Below are 26,456 nucleotides of genomic sequence, written 5' to 3' on the forward strand. Positions count from 1 at the left end.
GTCGTTGTAGCCCTAACCATCAGATAACCAGGTCGTTGTAGGCCTAACCATCAGATAACCTGGTCGTTGTAGCCCTAACCATCACATAACCAGGTCGTTGTAGCCCTAACCATCAGATAACCAGGTCGTTGTAGCCCTAACCATCAGATAACCAGGTCGTTGTAGCCCTAACCATCAGATAACCAGGTCGTTGTAGCCCTAACCATCAGATAACCAGGTCGTTGTAGCCCTAACCTTCAAATAACCAGGTCGTTGTAGCCCTAACCATCATATAACCAGGTCGTTGTAGCCCTAACCATCAGAGAACCAGGTCGTTGTAGGCCTAACCATCAGATAACCAGGTCGTTGTAGCCCTAACCATCACATAACCAGGTCATTGTAGCCCTAACCATCAGATAACCAGGTCGTTGTAGCCCTAACCATCAGATAACCAGGTCGTTGTAGCCCTAACCATCAGATAACCAGGTCGTTGTAGCCCTAACCTTCAAATAACTAGGTCGTTGTATCCCTAACCATCAGATAACCAGGTCGTTGTAGCCCTAACCTTCATATAACCAGGTCGTTGTAGCCCTAACCATCAGATAACCATGTCGTTGTAGCCCTAACCATCATATAACCAGGTCGTTGTAGCCCTAACCATCATATAACCAGGTCGTTGTAGCCCTAACCATCAGATAACCAGGTCGTTGTAGCCCTAACCATCAGATAACCAGGCCGTTGTAGCCCTAACCATCATATAACCAGGTCGTTGTAGCCCTAACCATCAGATAACCAGGTCGTTGTAGCCCTAACCATCATATAACCAGGTCGTTGTAGCCCTAACCATCAGATAACCAGGCTGTTGTCTACTTATTTCTTATCTATCCCTCTCCTCTCTCTCCCTCAATCTCTCTCTTTCACTCCTTCTCTACCTTCCTCAATCTCTCTGTTTCTCCCTGTCTCTGTCTCGCTCACTCTCTCTCTCTCCTGTCTCTCTCTCTCTCACTCTCTTTCTCACCCCTGCGTATCTAATTGAGGTAACAATCATGTTTATATGGTTTAATCCGCCATTATCAGGGGATTTGTTTTACCAAAGCAGTCTCTGAAAATCCCGCTCACTCCCCCGTTAAAGACTACCGATGCTCCAGTGGAGGTGGATGAAACCGGTTTTACAGTTTTACACGCCATGGTAAACACGCCATGGTAAACACGCCATGGTAAACACGCCATGGTAAACACGCCATGGTAAACACGCCATGGTAAACACGCCATGGTAAACACGTCATGGTAAACACGTCATGGTAAACACGTCACATGGTAAACACGTCACATGGTAAACACGCCATGGTAAACACGCCACATGGTAAACACGCCATGGTAAACACGCCATGGTAAACACGTCACATGGTAAACACGCCATGGTAAACACGCCATGGTAAACACGTCACATGGTAAACACGCCATGGTAAACACGCCATGGTAAACACGTCACATGGTAAACACTCACATGGTAAACACGTCACATGGTAAACACGCCATGGTAAACACGCCATGGTAAACACGTCACATGGTAAACACGCCATGGTAAACACGCCATGGTAAACACGCCATGGTAAACACGTCACATGGTAAACACGCCATGGTAAACACGTCACATGGTAAACACGCCATGGTAAACACGCCATGGTAAACACGTCACATGGTAAACACGCCATGGTAAACACGTCACATGGTAAACACGCCATGGTAAACACGCCATGGTAAACACGTCACATGGTAAACACGCCATGTTAAACACGCCATGATAAACACGCCACATGGTAAACACGCCATGGTAAACACGTCACATGGTAAACACGCCATGGTAAACACGTCACATGGTAAACACGCCATGGTAAACACGTCACATGGTAAACACGCCATGGTAAACACGTCACATGGTAAACACGTCACATGGTAAACACGCCATGGTAAACACGCCATGGTAAACACGTCACATGGTAAACACGTCACATGGTAAACACGCCATGGTAAACACGTCACATGGTAAACATGCCATGGTAAACACGTCACATGGTAAACACGCCATGGTAAACACGCCATGGTAAACACGCCATGGTAAACACGTCACATGGTAAACACGCCATGGTAAACACGTCACATGGTAAACACGCCATGGTAAACACGCCATGGTAAACACACCATGGTAAACACGCCACATGGTAAACACGCCATGGTAAACACGTCACATGGTAAACACGCCATGGTAAACACGCCATGGTAAACACGTCACATGGTAAACACGCCATGGTAAACACGTCACATGGTAAACACGCCATGGTAAACATGCCATGGTAAACACGTCACATGGTAAACACGCCATGGTAAACACGCCATGGTAAACACGCCACATGGTAAACACGCCATGGTAAACACGCCATGGTAAACACGTCACATGGTAAACACGCCATGGTAAACATGCCATGGTAAACACGTCACATGGTAAACACGCCATGGTAAACACGCCATAGTAAACACGCCATGGTAAACACGCCATGGTAAACACGTCACATGGTAAACACATCACATGGTAAACACATCACATGGTAAACACACCATGGTAAACACGTCACATGGTAAACACTCCATGGTAAACACGTCACATGGTAAACACGCCATGGTAAACACGCCATGGTAAACACGTCACATGGTAAACACGTCACATGGTAAACACGCCATGGTAAACACGTCACATGGTAAACACGCCATGGTAAACACGTCACATGGTAAACACGCCATGGTAAACACGCCATGGTAAACACGTCACATGGTAAACATGCCATGGTAAACACGTCACATGGTAAACACGCCATGGTAAACACGTCACATGGTAAACACGCCATGGTAAACACGTCACATGGTAAACACGCCATGGTAAACACGTCACATGGTAAACACGCCATGGTAAACACGCCATGGTAAACACGTCACATGGTAAACACGCCATGGTAAACACGTCACATGGTAAACACGCCATGGTAAACATGCCATGGTAAACACGTCACATGGTAAACACGCCATGGTAAACACGCCATGGTAAACACGCTATGGTAAACACGCCATGGTAAACACGCCATGGTAAACACGCCATGGTAAACACGTCACATGGTAAACACGCCATGGTAAACATGCCATGGTAAACACGCATGGTAAACACGCCATGGTAAACACGCCATAGTAAACACGCCATGGTAAACACGCCATGGTAAACACGCCACATGGTAAACACATCACATGGTAAACACATCACATGGTAAACACACCATGGTAAACACGCCATGGTAAACACGCCATGGTAAACACGTCACATGGTAAACACGTCACATGGTAAACACACCATGGTAAACACACCATGGTAAACACGTCACATGGTAAACACTCCATGGTAAACACGTCACATGGTAAACACGCCATGGTAAACACGTCATGGTAAACATGGTAAACACGCCATGGTAAACACGCCATGGTAAACACGCCATGGTAAACACGTCACATGGTAAACACGCCATGGTAAACACGTCACATGGTAAACACACCATGGTAAACACGCCATGGTAAACACGTCACATGGTAAACACGCCATGGTAAACACGCCATGGTAAACACGTCACATGGTAAACACGCCATGGTAAACACGCCATGGTAAACACGTCACATGGTAAACACGCCATGGTAAACACACCATGGTAAACACGCCATGGTAAACACGTCACATGGTAAACACGCCATGGTAAACACGTCACATGGTAAACACGCCATGGTAAACATGCCATGGTAAACACGTCACATGGTAAACACGCCATGGTAAACACGCCATGGTAAACACGTCACATGGTAAACACGCCATGGTAAACACGCCATGGTAAACACGTCACATGGTAAACACGCCATGTCATGCCATGGTAAACACGCACATGGTAAACACGCCATGGTAAACACACCATGGTAAACACGCCATGGTAAACACGTCACATGGTAAACACGCCATGGTAAACACGTCACATGGTAAACACGTCACATGGTAAACACACCATGGTAAACACGCCATGGTAAACACGTCACATGGTAAACACGTCACATGGTAAACACACCATGGTAAACACACCATGGTAAACACGCCATGGTAAACACGTCACATGGTAAACACACCATGGTAAACACACCATGGTAAACACGCCATGGTAAACACGCCATGGTAAACACGCCATGGTAAACACGCCATGGTAAACACGTCACATGGTAAACACGCCATGGTAAACACGCCATGGTAAACACGCCATGGTAAACACGCCATGGTAAACACGCACATGGTAAACACGCCATGGTAAACACGCCATGGTAAACACGCCATGGTAAACACGCCATGGTAAACACGTCACATGGTAAACACGCCATGGTAAACACGTCACATGGTAAACACGCCATGGTAAACACGTCACATGGTAAACACGCCATGGTAAACACGTCACATGGTAAACACGCCATGGTAAACACGGCACATGGTAAACATGCCATGGTAAACACGTCACATGGTAAACATGCCATGGTAAACACGTCACATGGTAAACACGTCATGGTAAACACGCCATGGTAAACACGGCACATGGTAAACACGCCATGGTAAACACATCACATGGTAAACACGCCATGGTAAACACGTCACATGGTAAACACGCCATGGTAAACACGCAACATCCAGATTGGACCCCGTGCTCCCTTTAATTAAAAATGGGCGCAAGCAGGTTTCTTCCCAAAAGTATATAAGAGAAGTACTCAAGTGTGTTCCGGCTGGGCTGGTTGAAACCCAGACCACTTCCCCTTGACATTTCGTTTACGTTGACACTTTTTTCACCCCAATTGGTAGTAACAGTCTTGTCCCGTAGCTGCAACTCCTGTATGGACTCGACGAAGGTTGAGAGCCATGCATCCCCCGAAACATGACCCTGTCAAGTTGCCCTGCTTCTTGACACACTGTTAGCTTAACCCAGAAGCCTGCCACACCAATGTGTCGGAGGAAACACCATCCAGCTGGCAATGAGATCAGCTCGCAGGTGCCTGGCCTGCCACAAGGGGTCACTAGAGTGTGATGGGACGAGGAAATCATGGCTGGCCAAACCCTCCCCTAACCCGGAGAACTGCGCACACCCTCATGGGTCTCCCGGTCACAGCCGGCTGTAGCACAGCCTGGGATCGAAACCCGAGGCTGTAGTGACGCCCCAAGCGCCTTAGACAGCTGCGCCACTCAGGAGAACATCATTGTACTTTTTCTTAAAGAATGTTGAACACCATCACAACATGCACTTGCTGTGTTGAACTAGTTATTAGTTTAAGAGGAAATGTTGACTCTTTTCTGGAGGAGAATGTCCAATGTGATAAACAGATAGGCTAGGCATACACTACAATTTCAATGGCCTTCTTCAAGTAGCATTCTCACAGATTGGAGCTGTAGCCTATTGCAAGTGGAGTGGAACATTCCCAAAATAGCTCAAATAAATATAATTATATGTTATGAATTTGCAAAAAGTACACTATGTTACGAATTTGCAAAACGTACAATATGTTACGAATTTGCAAAACGTACAATATGGTACGATTTTGCTAAACATATGATATGTAACGAATTCGAGCTAGGTGGCTAATGTTAGCTAGCGAACTATTGTGAGCGAGGCTAAGGGTTAGGGTTAAGTTTAGGAGTTAGGTTAAAGGGTTAGGGTTAGGGGAAAGATTAGCAAAAAGGGTTAGGGTTAGCTAACATGCTAAGTAATTGCAGAAGTATCAAAAGTAGTAAGCAGTTGAAAAGTGACTAATTAGCTAAAATTGTCCATGATGAGATTTGAACTCAAGACCTTTGGGCTGCTAGAGCTTTGTGTTGTTGCCTGCCCTTATACTGTTGTGGGCTAAATCACAGACACAGAATGTTTCTTGGTAGTCTTAAACAAATCTACTTTGAAACAAAAGTATAAGCCTCATACACATGGTTATGGGCTTTAAAAAAGAAAGAAGGCCCCTGTATCATGTCAGATATAGAGTTGAAATATATTCCCATTTTTAGTTTGCATCCCAATATTACACGTTATCTACATCAAAGAAGACTGAAATATAACAAAACCATTTTGCATTGAAACACTGGAATTTCAGTCTAAAAAAACAGTTGATTCATTATAAAATTATGAAAAATATTAATAACATTCAACCAATGAGGCCACTGGGTCATTTAACTGCAGAAAGGAGCTACCTGTCAGTCCATCACATACCTGCGGGAACCCTTTCCCAAAGACTCTCCAATAAAAATTGAATTATACATCACCTTTCTACTAAACTGCCAATAGGACCATGAGCATGAACCTTTATTTAACCTGGCAAGTCAGTTAAGAACAAATTGTTATTTACAATGACAGTCTACCCCGGCCAAACCCTAACCTGGATGACACTGGGCCAATTGTGCACCACCCTATGAAACTCGACTTGTTGTGATACAGCCTGGAATCAAACCAGGGAATGTAGTGAGCTCCTGAGTCGCGCATCTCGGAGCAAGAGGTGTCACTGCAGTGTCTGGTTTGAATCCAAGCTGCGTCACATCCGGCCGTGATTCGGACTCCCATAGGGCAGCGCACAATTGGCCCGGGTTAGGCTGTCATTGGAAATAACAATTTGTTCTTATTAACTGACTTGCCCAGTTAAATTAAAAGAAGTGACAGCTCTAGCCTTACACCGCCGCGCCACTCGGGGGGCCCCTGATCATTGATGTAATAGCTTAGTTCACAACATTTACAGGTATGTATTTTATCCATCTAAATGCAGGACTCTGCTTCATCGTTCCGTCGTGCTAGTTCAGTAGTAGAGTATAATAGACTGCTGGTTGTAGATTTAGTATGTAGGAAACTGTGGGAAAGACAACCGGTTGCCAAACATGACAAGCGTACAGAATAAAATATTTTGCCAGTCCATTCAATTCATATCTCGTGTAAGCAAGGCTATATTACCAGGACTATGCTACTGCATGCATTCAACTATGAATGTAAACTTTTGACTGCAGATATCCTAAGTTAAAAGTAAATTGCCAACCGTGGTAGCCGCGACTGTAGGCTACTGCGCCCCGGTGCATGAATAACAGATGCTCAGAGCACGGTTCCGAACAGGACGTTACAAAATAACAGAAGATTAACAAAAACTTTGGGAAAACGATAAACTATGTAGCCGAAGCTTTAGCCTAGGCTAATGTCTGCTACCTAACCTATACATATTACCACTTCATAGCCTACCATATATTAATAGACTGTAAATAGTACATCTAAAATCATATTCGTTTTTAAATAAAAGTATATTCGATTTTTGGTATTTTGTCAAATGTAGCTCACGACTGTGATTGGTATGTCACATGTCAAGGCTTCAAGCACAAGTAAAGCGATATGGATATAATGTTATAGTCTATTGATCAGTAAAATATGAACTCATCTACTCGATAGTCAGATATTCCCGAAGAGGATTCCGAACTCTGTTTTCTCTCCTTACCTGACGATCTAGCCTTTGAATCAGGAGGTACAAATAGAAGACGTATTTGGAACAACCACTCCTGCGTTAATTCCTTTAAAATATGCCATTGTATTCCTCAGCCCTAATTAAACACCGAGGTTTATAGAGAGATAGCCCGGGGAAAGCGAACCAAGTGCGGTCATAAATCATCGTCCTCATCCGCGCATTTCCAGGACTCCGGTTATTTGAGCTCTTCCTCGTCCCCAATGCAGAATGTGTGTGAGAGAGAGAGAGAGAGAGCGAATGTGAGAGAGGAGGGTAAACGGACTCTCTCGTCAGCAAATGAGAAGTACACATGACCTCGGCCCAAAGCTGGCGGCTGACACACACACACACACACACACATAGCGTGGTGGTGGTGTTGAGCCCAAAGTAAAGAGTTAAACATAATAAACGAGGGTGTGTTTCAGAGCCCAAATAGCAGCTGTCCAAAGACATCAACATTTGTTTTGTAGAGAAGTGGATGCGGAGACCGTGTAACTGGAGTTAGTATATCGTGGTGGTGGTGCTGAGCCCAAAGTAAAGAGTTAAACATAATAAACGAGGGTGTGTTTCAGAGACCGTGTAACTGGAGTTAGTATATCGTGGTGGTGGTGTTGGGTGTGTTTCAGAGACCGTGTAACTGGAGTTAGTATATCGCTGTCAAGCCATGGGTCATTTTTATTAACTCTTTTTTTTTGCAAATGGAGATTGAACCTTTCAGTTGTTGTTGTTTTTTTGCCACAGAAAACACCTCATGTAACTTATACATCAGTCATTATAGTTAGCACTTTCAATCAGTCTAAAACGGACTTAAATTAAGGCAGAGTTTATAACAGTAGGCGAATAAATACTGACATTTCCCCCATTCATCCCACCATGCACTTATATAGGTTTACTGTTTCTGTTCAGCTCAGGCCCAACTGACTTAAGGTCCATTTGGCTTTCAACTTCCTGAACTGAAGGTTGTCATGTGGTGTTGCTACCGTGTTATTGTCATGTTGTGCTGCTACCATGTTGTGTTGCTACCATGTTACTGTCGTGTTGTGTTTCTACCATGCTATGTTGTCGTGTGTTGCTGCCTTGCTTGGAGTTCGGGCCAAATTGTTCAATCTTAGTTTCATCAGACCAGAGAATCTTGGTCTGAGGGTGCCTTTTGGCAAACGCCAAGCGGGCTGTCATGTGCCTTTTACTGAGGAGTTCATCCGTCTAGCCACTCTACCATAAAGGCCTGATTGGTGGAGTGCTGCAGAGATCATTATGGAAGGTTGTCCCATCTCAACAGAGGAAATCTGGAGCTCTGTCAGAGTGACCATTTGGTTATTGTTCACCTCCCTGAGCAAGGTTCTTCTCCACAAACTGCTCAGTTTGGCCGGGCGGCTCTAGGAAAAGTGGTTCCAAACGGGTTCCAAACTTCTTCCATGTAATAATGATGGAAGCCACTATGTTCTTGGGGACCTTCAAAGCTGCAGATCTGTGCATCGACACAATCCTGTCTCGGAGCTCTACGGACAATTCCTTCGACCTCATGGCTTGGTTTTTGCTCTGACATGCTCGGTCAACAGTGGGACCTTATATAGACAGGTATGTGCCTTTCCAGTTCATGTCCAATCAACTGAATTTACCACAGGTGGACTCCAATGAAGTTCTACAAACATCTCAAGGATGATCAATGGAAACAGGATGCACCTGAGCTCAATTTCGAGGCTCATAGCAACGGGTCTGAATACTTATGTAAATAAGGTATGTATGTTTTCTACTCTAATTTTTAATAAAATAGTAACAATTTATAAAAAACTGTTTTCACTTTGTCACTATGGGGTATTGTGTGTAGATTTCTGAGGACATTTTATTTATTTAATCAATTTTAGAATAAGGCTGTAACGTAACAAAATGTTGAAAAAGTCAAGGGGTCTGAATACTTTCCAAAGGCACTGTATATTATTTATATCCCATTATATCCCAAGATGGCATAGCAGTCAGACGTCCTTTGTCCTCGTCTTGTCGTGTCCCGTGTATATGTATATATTTACACCTTTCTTCGCATATCTTTTATATATTTTATTTTCCAAAAACTCAACTTCAAAACACTCTCCTGCAATCCGCCTCACCAATTTTTTAAAAAGTATTATTTACCTCAAATCTGAAATCTACAATAGAAGCTAACCAGAAGCTAACCAGAAGCTAGCCAGAAGCTAGCCAGTTTACTGGCTAATGTTAGTATTCAGCTAAGCACGGTTTGTGGTCATCAGCTATCCTTAAGCTCAAAAATCTATCAGCAGTTTTGTACAATGTGCTATTCGTGTGACTATTGGAATACGTCGATCCCAGAGCAAACATGAATTATTCCGGAGCTAGCCAGTTGAAGAGTTCCATCAGCCACTCCTGGGCTACAATCACCTATCCGGACCCTGCCAATGCGGAGCCTCACCGGGCCACGACTGGACTACTGATGTTATCTGCCCGAGGGAGTTATCCAACTGGCCCCTCCGTGGCGACGTTACCTGAACGCCCATCAGCGGCCTGCTAATCGTTAGCTGTCTTATCGGCTGCTATCTGAATAGGTCTATCGGACAATTTTCTTGGGTCACTATAACTATATCTATTTTGACAATTGGATTGATCCTCTCTACCACAAGGAACCCCACTAATCTACAGACGGAAACGCACGAGGTGGCTAAAAACAGACCTCCATCCTCTGCTAGCTGGCTACCGATGGCCCGGATAGCTGTCTGAATCGCTGTGACTCCAACCAACCTCACTACTCACTGGAGCCTTATGATCTCTCGACTAAGCATGCCTCTCCTTAACTTGTTATGGCTGCAGGGGCAGTATTGAGTAGCTTGGATGAAAAGGTGCCCATTGTAAATGGCCAGCTCCTCAGTCTCAGTTGCAAATATATGCATATTATTAGTAGTATTGGATAGAAAACACTCTACAGTTTTCAAAACTGTCAAAATATTGTCTGTGAATATAACAGAACTGATATTGCATGCGAAACACAGAGGAAAATCAAAACAGGAAGTGGCTTCCATTTTGAAAACTCCATGTTCCATAGCCTCCCTTTGCTGGATTTAAAGGGATATGAACCAGATTCAGACATAGTTTCCGGTTTTATTTTGAAAAATTTGCCAGAATGATAACATTGCGTCAAGTGGTCACATGAGTTTTGCTCGCGCAACAGAATTTGGATAGGTATTGCTTTTCCCTCTCCTACTGTGAAAGACATTTGCGGTTTATATATTATCGATTATATATTTTAAAAACAACCTGAGGATTGATTATAAAAAATGTTTGACATGTTTCTGTGGACATTATGGAAACTATTTGGAATTTTCGTCTGCGTTGTCGTGACCACTCTTTCTTGTGGATTTCTGAACATAACGCGACAAACAAACAAAGGTATTTTGGATATAAAAATAATATTTATGGAACAAACGGAACATTTGTTGTGTAACTGGGAGTCTCGTGAGTGAAAACAGCTGAAGATCATCAAAGGTAAACGATTAATTTGATTGCTTTTCTGATTTTCGTGACCAAGCTTCCTGATGCTAAGTGTACTTAATGTTTTGTAGTGAGATCGATAAAATTACACAAATGCTTTCAGTGGTCGTTGATGACACTTATCCCGATATCGGGATTGCAGCCATAACACGTTAATGTCAATATGCCTTGTCCATTGCTGTTCTGGTTAGTGTTTATTGGCTTATTTCACTGTAGAGTCTCTAGCCCTGCTCACTATACCTTATCCAACCTTTCAGTTCCACCACCCACACATGCAATGACATCACCTGGTTTCAATGATGTTTCTAGAGACAATATCTCTCTCATCATCACTCAATACCTAGGTTTACCTCCACTGTGTTCACATCCTACCAGACCTTTGTCTGTACATTATACCTTGAAGCTATTTTATCGCCCCCAGAAACCTCCTTTTACACTCTGTTCCAGACGTTCTAGACGACCAATTCTCATAGCTTTTAGCCGTACCCTTATCCTACTCCTCCTCTGTTCCTCTGGTGATGTAGAGGTGAATCCAGGCCCTGCAGTAGCTAGCTCCACTCCTATTCCCCAGGCGCTCTCCTTTGATGACTTCTGTAACCGAAATAGCCTTGGTTTCATGCGTGTTAACATCAGAAGCCTACTCCCTAAGTTTGTTTTATTCACTGCTTTAGCACACTCTGCCAACCCAGGTGTTCTAGCTGTGTCTGAATCCTGGCTTAGGAAGACCACCAAAAATTCTGACATTTTCATCCCTAACTACAACATTTTCAGATAAGATAGAACGGCCAAAGGGGGCGGTGTTGCAATCTACTGCAAAGATAGCCTGCAGAGTTCTGTCCTACTATCCAGGTATGTACCCAAACAATTTGAACTTCTACTTTTAAAAATCCACCTCTCTAAAAACAAGTCTGTCACCGTTGCCACCTGCTATAGACCACCCTCTGCCCCCAGCTGTGCTCTGGACACCATATGTGAACTGATTGCCCCCCATCTATCTTCAGAGCTCGTGCTGCTAGGAGACTTAAACTGGAACATGCTTAACACCCCAGCCATCCTACAATATAAACTTTATGCCCTCAATCTTACACAAATTATCAATGAACCTACCAGGTACCACCCAAAAACCGTAAACACAGGCACCCTCATAGATATCATCCTAACCAACTTGCCCTCCAAATACACCTCTGCTGTTTTCAACCAAGATCTCAGCACTCAGCACTCAGCATCACTGCCTCATTGCCTGCATCCGTAATGGGTCAGCGGTCAAATGACCTCCAGTCATCACTGTCAAACGCTTCCTGAAACACTTCAGCGAGCAGGCCTTTCTAATCGACCTGGCCGGGGTATGCTGGAAGGATATTGATCTCATCCCGCCAGTAGAGGATACCTGGTTATTTTTTTAAATGCCTTACTCACCATCTTAAATAAGCATGCCCCATTCAAGAAATTTAGAACCAGGGACAGATATAGCCATTGGTTCTCTCCAGACCTGACTGCCCTTAACCAACACAAAAACATCCTATGGGATTCTGCATTAGCATCGAACAGCCCCCGTGATATGCAACTTTTCAGGGAAGCTAGTGTTAGTGTAATTTAATTATGCCAATGTCCTTTCATCAATTGAAAACCCTTAATCTATTTTATGAGAATTTCTAAGATTTCTTGTTTGCGTAAAATAGACACAGACCAGTCTTTCAATAATAGGTAATAGAATTTATTCTCGGAGCGCGCTCCCAATTAATCACGAACAGCAGTTTATATACAGATCATGACGTCATTTCATTGCTTTAACAGAATCACCTCCTCTCGACCAGGACCAAGTGAGGTGAAAAGTTCATTCTAATTTACTAACACACTCCCAGATAATTTTTGACCCCTTAACATTATCAATCACCACTGAGCTGACAGTTCTAATTAATCGAAAACTTAGGAATGCCCTCACTGTCTTATCTAAAAACCCCAGAGCTAAGTTTCTGTAGGGTAAACCATAGGCTAACGACCTTATTTGTTTACACAGTCCCCAACCCATTAGTTTCTTCCTAGTTGGAATGGTGTTCATTAACTTTAACATTAACTTTAATTACTCCTTGTCCGTGTCACACAATCCCTTCTTATGAACTCATATTGTTAATCAGATATAATAAAACAGTAGTATAAGTTTACTTAGTTACAATTCCATTTAAAATTATTTGTTCAGTCATTTAATCATAATTTCCCAACACTAGAAACCAATATACACAGGCAGTTTGAAAAACCAAGGCTAGCTTTTTCAAGCAGAAATTTGCTTCCTGCAACGCAAACTCAAAAAAGTTCTGGGACACTGTAAAGTCCATGGAGAATAAGAACACCTCCTCCCAGCTGCCCACTGCACTGAAGATAGGAAACACTGTCACCACGATAAATCCACGATAATTGAGAATTTCAATAAGCATTTTTCTACGGCTGGCCATGCTTTCCACCTGGCTACCCCTCCCCCAGTCAACAGCACTGCACCCCCCACATCAACTCGCCCAAGCCTTCCCCATTTCTCCTTCTCCCAAATCCAGTCAGCTGATGTTCTGCAAAATCTGGACCCCTACAGATCAGCTGGGCTAGACAATCTGGACCCTTTCTTTCTAAAAATTATCTGTCGAAATTGTTGCCACCCCTATTACTAGCCTGTTGAACCTCTCTTTCATGTCGTCTGAGATTCCCAAAGATTGGAAAGCAGCTGCAGTCATCGCCCTCTTCAAAGGGAGGGACTCTCTTGACCCAAACTGCTACATACCTATATCTATCCTACCCTGCCTTTCTAAGGTCTTTGAAAGCCAAGTCAACAAATATATTACCGACCATTTCGAATCCCACCATACCTTCTCCGCTATGCAATCTGGTTTCAGAGCTGGTCATGGGTGCACCTCAGCCACGCTCAAGGTCCTAAACTATATCTTAACCCCCATCGATAATAAACAATACTGTGCAGCCGTATTCATTGACCTGGCCAAGGCTTCCGACTCTGTCAATCACCACACCCTCATCGGCAGACTCGACAGCCTTGGTTTCTCAAATGATTGCCTCGCCTGGTTCACCAACTACTTCTCTGATAGAGTTCAGTGTGTCAAATCGGAGGGTCTGCTGTCCGGACCTCTGGCAGTCTCTATGGGGGTGCCACAGGGTTCAATTCTTGGACCGACTCTCTTCTCTGTATACATCAATGATGTCTCTCTTGCTGCTGATGAGTCTCTGATCCACCTCTACACAGACCACACCATCCTGTATACTTCTGGCCCTTCTTTGGACACTGTGTTAACAACCCTCCAGGTGATCTTCAATGCCACACAACTCTCCTTCCGTGGCCTCCAATTGCTCTTAAATACAAGTAAAACTAAATGCATGCTCTTCAACCGATCGCTGCCCGCACCTGCCCGCCCGTCCAACATCACTGCTCTGGACGGCTCTGACTTAGAATATGTGGACAACTACAAATACCTAGGTGTCTGGTTAGACTGTAAACTCTCCTTCCAGACTCACATCAAACATCTCCAATCCAAAGTTAAATCTAGAATTGGCTTCCTATTTCGCAACAAATCATCCTTCACTCATGCTGCCAAACATACCCTTGTAAAAATTAGCATCCTACCAATCCTCGACTTCAGCGATGTAATTTACAAAATAGCCTCCAATACCCTACTCAATAAATTTGATGCAGTCTATCACAGTGCCATCAGTTTTGTCACCAAAGCCCCATATACTACCCACCACTGCGACCTGTATGCTCTCGTTGGCTGGCCGTAGCTCCATTTTACTTGCTATATTGTATTTACTTCACCACCATGGCCTTTTTTTGCCTTTACCTCCCTTATCTCACCTCATTTGCTCATATGGTATATAGACTTATTTTTCTACTGTATTATTGACTGTATGTTTGTTTTACTTCATGTGTAACTGTGTCGTTGTATGTGTCAAACTGCTTTGCTTTATCTTGGCCAGGTCCCAATTGTAAATGAGAACTTGTTCTCAACTTGCCTACCTGGTTAAATAAAGGTGAAATAAAATAAATAAATAAATAAAATATTGTGTCTTTCTGAATATGGCGGATCTCTCTCTAGCAGGCTTGGGTCCCTAGGAAATACAAAGGACCAATCCCCTCTGAATAGACAAAGCTTAGCCCCCTGCCAAACTGTCACCTCAACACACACACACTCCACCGACCACATGACTCATAATAAGTGTGACGGGGGGGCTATTCATGCCAGTAGCAAATAAATGCTCAACTCGACTACTGATAGGACTTCAGAACTACACAGAACAGTAGTAAGTAAATGCTCAACTCGGCTACTGATAGGACTTCAGAACTACACAGACCAGTAGTAAGTAAATGCTCAACTCGGCTACTGATAGGACTTCAGAACTACACAGAACAGTAGCAAATAAATGCTCAACTCGGCTACTGACAGGACTTCAGAACTACACAGACCAGTAGTAAGTAAATGCTCAACTCGGCTACTGATAGGACTTCAGAACTACACAGACCAGTAGTAAGTAAATGCTCAACTCGGCTACTGATAGGACTTCAGAACTACACAGACCAGTAGAAAGTAAATGCTCAACTTGGCTACTGATAGGACTTCAGAACTACACAGACCAGTAGTAAGTAAATGCTCAACTCGGGCTACTGATAGGACTTCAGAACTACACAGACCAGTAGAAAGTAAATGCTCAACTTGGCTACTGATAGGACTTCAGAACTACACAGACCAGTAGAAAGTAAATGCTCAACTTGGCTACTGATAGGACTTCAGAACTACACAGACCAGTAGAAAGTAAATGCTCAACTTGGCTACTGATAGGACTTCAGAACTACACAGACACTTTTATTTGTAACACACACATACGGTGCGTTCAGAAATAAAATATTTTGTTATCTTTCCCCTCATCAATCTACACACAAAACCCCATAATAACAAATCAAAACAGGTTTTTTGAAATGGTTGAAAATGTATTAAAAATAAATAATTTGAAATATAACGTTTACATACGTTTTCAGACCCTTTACTCAGTACTTTTTTGAAGCACCTTTGGCAGCAATTACAGCCTCAAGTCTTCTTGGGTATGACGCTACAAACTTGGCACACTTGTATTTGAGGAGTTTCTCCCATTCTTCTCTGCAAATCCTCTCAAGCTCTGTCAGATTGTAAGGGGGAGTGTCACTGCACAGCTATTTTCAGGTTTCTCCAATGATGTTAGATCGGGTTCAAGTCCAGGCTCAGGCTGGGCCTCTCAAGGACATTAGGAGACTTGTCCCGAAGCCACTCCTGCATTGTCTTGACTGTGTGCTTAGGGTTGTTGTCCTGTTGGAAGGTGCTCTGGAGAAGGTTTTCATCAAGCATATTTCCCAGGTCTCCCAGTCCCTGCCGCTGAAAAACATTCCCACAGTATGATGCTGCCACCACCATGCTTCACCGTAGGAATGGTGCCAGGTTTCCTCCAGACGTGACGCTTGGCATTCAGGCCAAAGAGTTCAATCTTGGATTCATTAGACCAGAGAATCTTGTTTCTCATTGTCTGAGAGTCCTTTAGTTGCCTTTTGGCAAACTACAAGCAGGCTGTCATGTGCCTTTTACTGATGAGTGTCTTCCGTCTGGTCACTCTACCATTAAGACCTGATTGGTGGTGTGCTGCAGAGTTGGTTGTCCTTCTGGAAGGTTCTCCCATCTCCACAGAGGAACTCTGGAGCTCAGTCAGAGTGACCAGTGGGTTCTTGGTCACCTCCCTGACCAAGGCCCTTCTCCCCCGATTGCTCAGTTTGGCCGGGCGGCCAGCTCTAGGAATAGTCTTGGATGTTCCAAACTTCATCAACTTAAGAATGATGGAGGCCACTGTGTTTTGGGGGACCTTCAATGCTGCAGACATGTTTTGGTATCCTTCCTCAGATATGTGCCTTGACACAATTGTGTCTCGGAGCTCTACGGACGGTTCCTTCGACCACATGGCTTGGTTTTTGCTTTGAGATGCACTGTCAACTGTGGGACCTTATATAGACAGGTGTGTGCCATGTCCAATCAATAGAATTTACCACAGGGTTGTAGAAAAATGTCAAGGATGATCAATGGAAACAGGATACACCTGAGCTCAATGAGTCTTGAGTCTTTTTTTTTTCTGTAATTCCTGCAAACATTTCTAAAAACCTGTTTCTGCTTTGTCATTATGGGTTATTGTGTGTAGATTGATCAAGTTAAAGAATATTTCAAGGATGATCAATGGAAACAGGATGCACCTGAGGTCCCAAGTTGTGTCTACAACAACAGACCCTGGTTTGATCCCGGGCTGTATCACAATCGGCCGTGATCGGAAGTTTCATAGGGCGGTGCACAATTGTTAGGGGAGGGTTTGGCCGGGGTAGACAGTCATTGTAAATAAGAATTTGTTCTTAACTGACTTGCCTTGTTAAAATTTTGCACGCCCAATTTTTCAGTTTTTGATTTGTTAAAAAAGTTTGAAATATCCAATAAATGTCGTTCCACTTCATGATTGTGTCCCACTTGTTGTTGATTCTTCACAAAAAAATACAGTTTTATATCTTTGTGTTTGAAGCCTGAAATGTGGCAAAACACACACGCAAAGTTCAAGGGGGCCGAATACTTTCACAAGGCACTGTATATCTCTTGACACAATGACAAAAAAACAAATAATCATACACATACATCTAAAAGAGGACTCTTCATCATCCTCTGCTGCATACTGGAGGCCCTATTCCAACTAAACTACTGAAACTTCTGAGCTGCTTCCTGTGCTCTTGCACTATGAACATGGCCACCCTATCAAAGGATGAACATAATAAACGGCTCTCTATCTAGCACTGCAGTGTATAACATGGATGAATAGTACCAAATTCACTAAAAGTGGCAGTAATAAAGCCTCTTTAGAAAAAATATTTCAAACCTTTTTTTCCCTTTTCATATTGAATCTTCCATTCCTCTCAATTTTGGGGAAAAAGCTGCTAGCTGCGCTAGCAACACTCCACTCTTCCTGAAGACAAACAATGTATAAACAGAAATGCTTGTACAGGATCTTAGTTATTGGCTATGTTGACCCCATCATAGCACTGACACTGCACTTGTGAAGGTGGTAAATTACCTTTTAATGGCATCAGACTGAGGCTCTGCATCTGTCCTCGTGCTCCTAGAACTTAGATGATTGCTTTATGGCTGCAATGAAAGTGAACTGTTTGTATGGATCACCACATTCTTTGTTGCAAGAATGGAAACTCAAAACAGGTCTACCTGGGCAATAGAAACCCTTCTGGCCTGTTTTAATGATATTATCTGTCAGAAAGATAAGGAGATCAGTTTGTCTCTCACCTTGAATGGTTTGTCCTCTGACAAATCAACTGTATGGGTATTTACCATGGGGTTCCTCAAGGTTACGTTTTAGGACCACTATTGTTTTCACTATATATTTTACCTCTTTTTAAAGGGGATGTCATTCGAAAAAATAATGTTAACTTTCAAAGACTGCTATATTAGTCGGATGACACACAGCTGTACATTTCAATGAGAACCCGTGGTGATGCCCCAAAATAACTGTTCTTTAAAAAGCCTGTGTTTCAGACATAAGGATTGTGGATGGCTGCAAACATTCTACTTTGATAAACTGAGCGGACAAAAACAGAGATGCTTGTTCTAGGTCCCACCTGGAGAAACAAATTGAGATCTTCTGCATTGAATCTGACAATTAATCTTAATGGTTGTACAGTCGTCTCAAATGAAAATGTAATGTAATGAAGGACAACCATTTTCAGGTCTTGCCATTGATTCACGTGGACCCCATCTGTCTTTTGATCCCAATACAAGACTGTTTCAATGACAGATTTTTGATGTGATTGGCCATCTACATGGCTTAAGCATTGCAAAAATCTCCTGGCTAACTTTCTGTCCAAGAATGATGCAGAGAAATGTACCCAAAAAATGCTTTTGTTACTTCTTCATGTTAGACTAATGCAATGCTTTACTTTCCGGCTACCCGGAAAAAACACGAAATAAACTTCAGTTAGTGCTAAACACGGCTGCTAGAATCTTGACTAGAACCCAAAAATGTATCATATTACTCTAATCCTGGACTATCAGACCACCATTTTACACTGGCTTCCTGTTAAGGCATCAAAAGTCATGATTTTTCAGACAACACAAAGATTTTACTGCTAACCTACAAAGCAGAGGACAAAAATTACATGGGCTTTTAACCTTGCGCAGCTCAGTTGCACCTATCTTTCTGATTTGGTCCTGCCGAAAATACAAATGGTGCCTACCAAACTGGACCGACTACGGTCACAAGGACCATGCAGTATCAAAGAGCCTCCTAATTGTCCCTAGAATTTCTAAGCATTTTTATGGAATGGTCTGCCTACCCATGTGAGAGACGCAGACTCTGTCTCAACCTTTAAGTCTTTACTGAAGACTCATCTCTTCAGTGGGTCATATGATTGCGTGTAGTCTGGCCCAGGAGTGTGAAGGTGAACGGAAAGGCTCTGAAGCAACGAACCGCCCTTGCTGTCTCTGTCTGGCTGGTTCCCCTCTCTCCACTGGGATTCTCTGCCTCTAACGCTATTACAGGGGCTGAGTCACTGGCTTACTGGTGCTCTTTCATGCCGTCTCTAGGAGGGGTGCATCACTTGAGTGGGTTGAGTCACTGATGTGATCTTCCTGTCAGGGTTGGCGCCCCCCCTTGGGTTGTGCCGTGGCGGAGATCCTTGTGGGCTATACTCTGCCTTGTCTCAGGATGGTAAGTTGGTGGTTGAAGATATCCCTCTAGTGGTGTGGGAGCTTTGCTTTGGAAAAGTGGGTGGGGTTATATCCTTCCTTTGTGGCCCTGTCCGGGGGTATCATCGGATGGGGCCACAGTGTCTCCTGACCCCTCCTGTCTCAGCCTCCAGTATTTATGCTGCAGTAGTTTATGTGTTGGTTGCTAGGGTCAGTTTGTTATATCTGGAGTACCTCTCCTGTCTTATCCGGTGTCCTGTGTGAATTTAAGTATGCTCTCTCTAATTCTATCTTTCATTCTTTCTCTCTCTCGGAGGACCTGAGCCCTAGGGCCATGCCTCAGGACTACCTGGCATGATGACTCCTTGCTGTCCTTGCAGCACCCTCGACAACTACTGTGATTATTATTATTTGACCATGCTGGTCATTTATGAACATTTGAACATCTTGGCCATGTTCTGTTATAATCTCCACCCGGCACAGCTAGAAGAGGACTGGCCACCCCTCATAGCCTGGTTCCTCTCTAGGTTTCTTCCTAGGTTTTGGCCTTTCTAGGGAGTTTTTCCTAGCCACCGTGCTTCTACACCTGCATTGTTTGCTGTTTGGGGTTTTAGGCTGGGTTTCTGTACAGCACTTTGAGATATCAGCTGATGTACGAAGGGCTATATAAATACATTTGATTGATTGATTGATTCTATATCCATAGCAGTTCTACAAACGAATGACTTAAATGTAAATGTAATATATAAATTCATTGGATTTTATTATGAAAACTGATTTAAGTCAAACTGTAACTCATCCACTCTCTTCCTGGTACAACTCGAGTGTATATTTGGCCTTGTGTTTTATATATTTTTTTATTTATTTAACCTTTATTTAACTAGGCAAGTCAGTTAGGAACAAATTCTTATTTACAATAATGGTCTACCCTGGCCCTAACCCGGATGACGCTGGGCCAATTGTACACCGCCCTATGGGACTTCCGATGACTGGTTGTGATACAGCCCGGAATCGAACCAGGGTCTGTAGTGACACCTCTAGCATCACTGCTTGTGCTTAGCTCCATTCCATTTCATTTTTATGCTTAAAAAACTCCCCAGTCCTTAACAATTACAAGCATACCAATAACATGATGCAGCCACAACTATGCTTGAAAATAAGGAGAGTGGTACTCAGTAATGTGTTGTATGTGATTGTATATTGTGATTGTATGTGATTGTGATTTAGGTTAGTATTGTGAAGTAACTACAATATTGTTGATGCATCTTCAGTTTTCTCCTGTCGCAGCCATTAAACTCTGTAAGTGTTTTAAGTTGCCATTGGTAGGTTCCTTCCTATCCGGCAACTGGGGAAGTCCGTATCTTGGACTGGGTGTGTTGATTCACACTCCAAAGTGTATTTAATTACTTCATCATGCACAAAAATCTCCCGAGTGGTGCAGGGGTCTAAGGCACTGCATCACAGGGCAAGAGGTGTCACTACCGACCCTGGTTCAATCCCAGGCTGTATCACAACCAGCCGGGATCGAGAGTCCCATAGGGCGGTGCACGATTGTTGTTTTAGGGGAGGGTATGGCCAGGGTAGGCTTTCATTGTAAATAACATTTTGTTCTTAAACTGACTTGCCTAGTTAAATATAAAATAGATGTTTGTTTTTTTACCCATAGGTGCCCTTCTTTGCAATCCATTGGAAAAACTCCCTGGTCTTTGTGGTTGAATCTGTGTTTGAAATTCACTGCTCGACAGGGATGTTACAGATAATTGTATGTGTGGGGTACGGAGATGAGGTAGTCATTCAAAAAGCATGTTAAATACTGTCATTGCACACAGAGTGAGTCCATGCAACTTATTACGTGACTTGTTAAGCACCTTTTTACTCCTGAACTTATTTAAGCTTTCCATAACATAGGAGTTGAATACTTATTGACTCAAGACATTTCAGCTTTTCTTTTTAAATTAATTAGCAAAAATGACTTTGACATTATTGGGGTATTGTGAGGAGGCCAGTGACACAAAATCTCAATTAAATCCATTTTAAATGTAGGCTGTAACACAACAACATGTGGAAAAAGTTACTGGGGGTGTGAATACTGTGTCTTTGACTGAACAACAACCAAAAACGGTAACTGTGCTAATCTTCCACAAAGACAGGGAGTGAGGGATGGAAGGAGAGAGAGGAGGGGGAGGGGGAGAGGGGAGGAGGGGGAGTGAGGGATGGAAGGAGAGAGAGGAGGGGGAGGGGGAGAGGGGAGGAGGGGGAGTGAGGGATGGAAGGAGAGAGAGGAGGGGGAGAGGGGAGGAGGGGGAGTGAGGGATGGATGGAGAGAGAGGAGGGGGAGTGAGAGAGGGGAGGAGGGGGAGTGAGAGACGGAGGAGGGGGAGTGAGAGAGGAGGGGGAGTGAGAGAGGGGAGGAGGGGGAGTGAGAGATGGGAGGGGAGGGGGGGGGTGAGAGAGAGAGGGGGGGTGGGAGTGAGAGAGGGAGAGCGAGGGTGATAGTGGGGGTGTTAGGCGAGAAAGCACGTGCCCACTTTCACAAACACACACACATATATACTGTATATATAGGTGTTAAGGTTAGGGTTATGGTTAGAGTTGAAACAAAATAAGTAAAAACAATGCACTATTACCATCAAGTATTCTCACCTATTCTCACGGCTTACATGAGCATTGTGAACTGAGGTGAGAGTCTAAGCAGCGCGTCTCCGGCTCCGAGTCACAAAATCCAGAGCATTGTGAACTGAGGTGAGAGTCTAAGCAGCGCGTCTCCGGCTCCGAGTCACAAAATCCAGAGCATTGTGAACTGAGGTGAGAGTCTAAGCAGCGCGTCTCCGGCTCCGAGTCACAAAATCCAGAGCATTGCAATTGTTTTTTCTTTTCTTTTGTGTGTGTGTGAGCGCGGTTGTGAGGTCATTTGGACACACTGTCAAATTCTTTAAAATTACGTTGGCTTATGGTAGAGAAATGACATTAAATTCTCTGGCAACAGCTCTCGCTGACATTCCTGCGGTCAGCATGCCAATTGCATGGCCCCTCTAAAGGTGACACATCCCTGGCATTGTGTTGTGTGACTGAACTGCACATGTTAGAGTGGCCTTTTATTTAATCAGTTTCTTGACAGGCCACATCTGTCAGGTGGATGGATTATCTTGACAAAGGAGAAATGCTCACTAACAGGGAGGTAAACAAGTTTGTGCACAACATTTGAGAGAAATACGCTTTTTGTGTGTATGGAACATTTCTGGGATCTTTTATTTCAGCTCATGAGACATGGGACCAACACTCTACATGTTGCGTTTATATTTTTGTTCAATGAATATTTACACATATTTAACCACCGCAGATGCAGAAGGCCGACAGAGCCAAAGGATTTAGACAGCCCATACAGAAAAACAGATCTCTCTAGCTTAAACAGACAGATTTTGACGGGGATTTTATTATTATGTTAATTAGATTGGCACACGGACGGGTCAACTGTTTTAATGTAGCAAAGGGTTCCTGGAGGAACCTGGACTGGAGGCTTTAGTAGAGGCCTTTCCGATAGATCATGTTTGACCCTCAGAGTGAATTCAATTCCTGTTAATCTGCCCTGTATTATGTTCACCACATGTTAATGACAGTTTTGTATCTTCAATGAGGCTAAAGGAGGAGAATGAGTTCCTCAAGAGCCCATGCAAATCCCCAACTTGGGATAGTTACCACTTTATCACTATATGTAATTAGCAACGTTAATATTAGCAATAGTATATTAGAATATATTAGAATATAAATATATTAGAATACATTTATGCATAAGTATTCAAGAACAATTACAATTTGCAACATGATGGAGAAGAATGACATTTACTCTAAATTTACTCTATAACTGAAAAGCCACGGCTCAAATAAGCCACGCCTCCAATCTTCTGATAGGTTGCCACCTCTACATAGAGGTTCCTCAGGGAATCTTTACACAGGGGTTCCTCAAGGAACCTTTATACAGGGGATCCTCGAGGAACCTTTATACAGGGGTTCCTCGAAGACCCTTTATACAGGGGATCCTCGAGGAACCTTTATACAGGGGTTCCTCGAGGAACCTTTATACAGGGGATCCTCGAGGAACCTTTATACAGGGGTTCCTCGAGGAACCTTTATACAGGGGTTCCTCGAAGACCCGTTATACAGGGGATCCTTTATACAGGGGTTCCTCGAGGAACCTTTATACAGGGGATCCTCGAGGAACCTTTATACAGGGGATCCTCAAGGAACCTTTTAGAACTGTAAAGGTTCCACTGCTATGGACATTTTTAGAACCCGAAAAGGTTCTTCCAGGCACCTTTACTTCTAAGAGTGCTCAGTTAATGTATAACCTCAAGGCATTACCTGTAACTCTAAGACACTGCGTACAAACACAATTCATAACAGGACATATTACATGACAGTCAACCTGCCAGACACTGATACAGTCCATTCATAACCTCACAACACAAGTTACAGCAAATTAATTCAGTACCAAACAGAGCGAGAGAGAGCACAGTCCTAGAATAGGTGTGGATGAGAGAGATCCCTCACTTCGTTCATGGCTGCATCTTTCATTTGAGCACAGCCAGAATGAGATACTGAGTGAGCTGCTGTTTTGTCTTTGGTGTGTTTGAAGTGAAGGGTCCACTGGAAGCCACTGTAGAGAGAGAGAGAGAATGTGCCCGTGTTTCCTATAATATATACCATATTTCAATGCAGTAAAACACACATACATACAGCTCTCACCACCCACTGTAGAGAGAGAGAGAGAGAGAGAGAATGTGTCTGTGTTTCCTATAATATATACCATATTTCAATGCAGTAAAACACACATACATACAGCTCTCACCACCCACTGTAGAGAGAGAGAGAGAGAGAGAGAATGTGTCTGTGTTTCCTATAATATATACCATCTTTCAATGTAGTAAAACACACATACACACATCTCTCACCACCCACTGTGCACTTGAGGACAAGGGGACAATATCTGTATAGGGATCAGTGTAAGGGTTGGCAGAGGCGCATGTTGATGATGCTGATTGTGAGGAGGGCACGGGGTGATGATGCGTATGGTGTAACGATGCGAGCGCTCAGGAGTTAGCCCAGCGTTAATTAGACATTGTGGCTTTAATTACAGTGTATTATCTGCTCAGATTGGGGAAGGAGAGGAGATGAGGAGGTTAAGGAAAGAAGGGATGAGAGGTGAAGACGACAGGTGTGTGTACTTTACTCAGACACCTCTGCACCGATTTATACACAAACTCACACACACGCCACAAACCGATCACATCTGCTGTAAGAGATCGGATTTTTTGTTTATAAACACTTTGCTAAAAATGACACACTTAGTTATGAAACCCACGTCGTTCCTCTCTGTTAGCATGTGCACGTAATACACCATCATGCTTTCAGAATGTCTTTTCAGATTGCACAAGGATTCCTTAGTTGTGGACACTACATCACCACACTCCCTCTCGTCTTTAGTTGTGGACACTACATCACCACACTCCCTCTCGTCTTTAGTTGTGGACACTACATCACCACACTCCCTCTCTTCTTTAGTTGTGGACACTACATCACCACACTCCCTCTCTTCTTTAGTTGTGGACACTACATCACCACACTCCCTCTCTTCTTTAGTTGTGGACACTACATCACCACACTCCCTCTCTTCTTTAGTTGTGGCCACTACATCACCACACTCCCTCTCTTCTTTAGTAGTGGACACTACATCACCACACTCCCTCTCTTCTTTAGTTGTGGACACTACATCACCACACTCCCTCTCTTCTTTAGTTGTGGACACTACATCACCACACTCCCTCTCTTCTTTAGTTGTGGACACTACATCACCACACTCCCTCTCTTCTTTAGTTGTGGACACTACATCACCACACTCCCTCTCTTCTTTAGTTGTGGACACTATATCACCACACTCCCTCTCTTCTTTAGTAGTGGACACTACATCACCACACTCCCTCTCTTCTTTAGTTGTGGACACTACATCACCACACTCCCTCTCTTCTTTAGTTGTGGACACTACATCACCACACTCCCTCTCTTCTTTAGTTGTGGACACTACATCACCACACTCCCTCTCTTCTTTAGTTGTGGACACTACATCACCACACTCCCTCTCTTCTTTAGTTGTGGACACTACATCACTACACTCCCTCTCTTCTTTAGTTGTGGACACTACATCACCACACTCCCTCTCTTCTTTAGTTGTGGACACTACATCACTACACTCCCTCTCTTCTTTAGTTGTGGACACTACATCACTACACTCCCTCTCTTCTTTAGTTGTGGACACTACATCACCACACTCCCTCTCTTCTTTAGTTGTGGACACTACATCACTACACTCCCTCTCTTCTTTAGTTGTGGACACTACATCACCACACTCCCTCACTTCTTTAGTTGTGGACACTACATCACTACACTCCCTCTCTTCTTTAGTTGTGGACACTACATCACCACACTCCCTCTCTTCTTTAGTTGTGGACACTACATCACCACACTCCCTCTCTTCTTTAGTTGTGGACACTACATCACCACACTCCCTCTCTTCTTTAGTTGTGGACACTACATCACCACACTCCCTCTCTTCTTTAGTTGTGGACACTACATCACCACACTCCCTCTCTTCTTTAGTTGTGGACACTA

The 26,456-nt window shown here is 43.6% G+C and overlaps 1 protein-coding gene across 2 annotated transcripts in view; it reads right to left on the reverse strand.

Moving 5' to 3' along the window:
- The window catches only part of LOC118378836 (forkhead box protein N3-like), a 173,689-nt gene extending 165,843 nt beyond the window's left edge, over window positions 1-7,846 (reverse strand). For both annotated transcript variants that reach the window (XR_008092468.1, XM_052496500.1), the window contains exon 1: window positions 7,552-7,846. The gene's annotated coding sequence lies outside the window, so the exon portion shown is untranslated. The remainder of the gene's footprint in view (window positions 1-7,551) is intronic.
- Between the last annotated feature and the right edge of the window lie 18,610 nt (window positions 7,847-26,456).

This window comes from Oncorhynchus keta, chromosome 35 (assembly GCF_023373465.1).
Source record: "Oncorhynchus keta strain PuntledgeMale-10-30-2019 chromosome 35, Oket_V2, whole genome shotgun sequence".
Classification (NCBI taxonomy): Eukaryota; Metazoa; Chordata; class Actinopteri; order Salmoniformes; family Salmonidae; genus Oncorhynchus; species Oncorhynchus keta.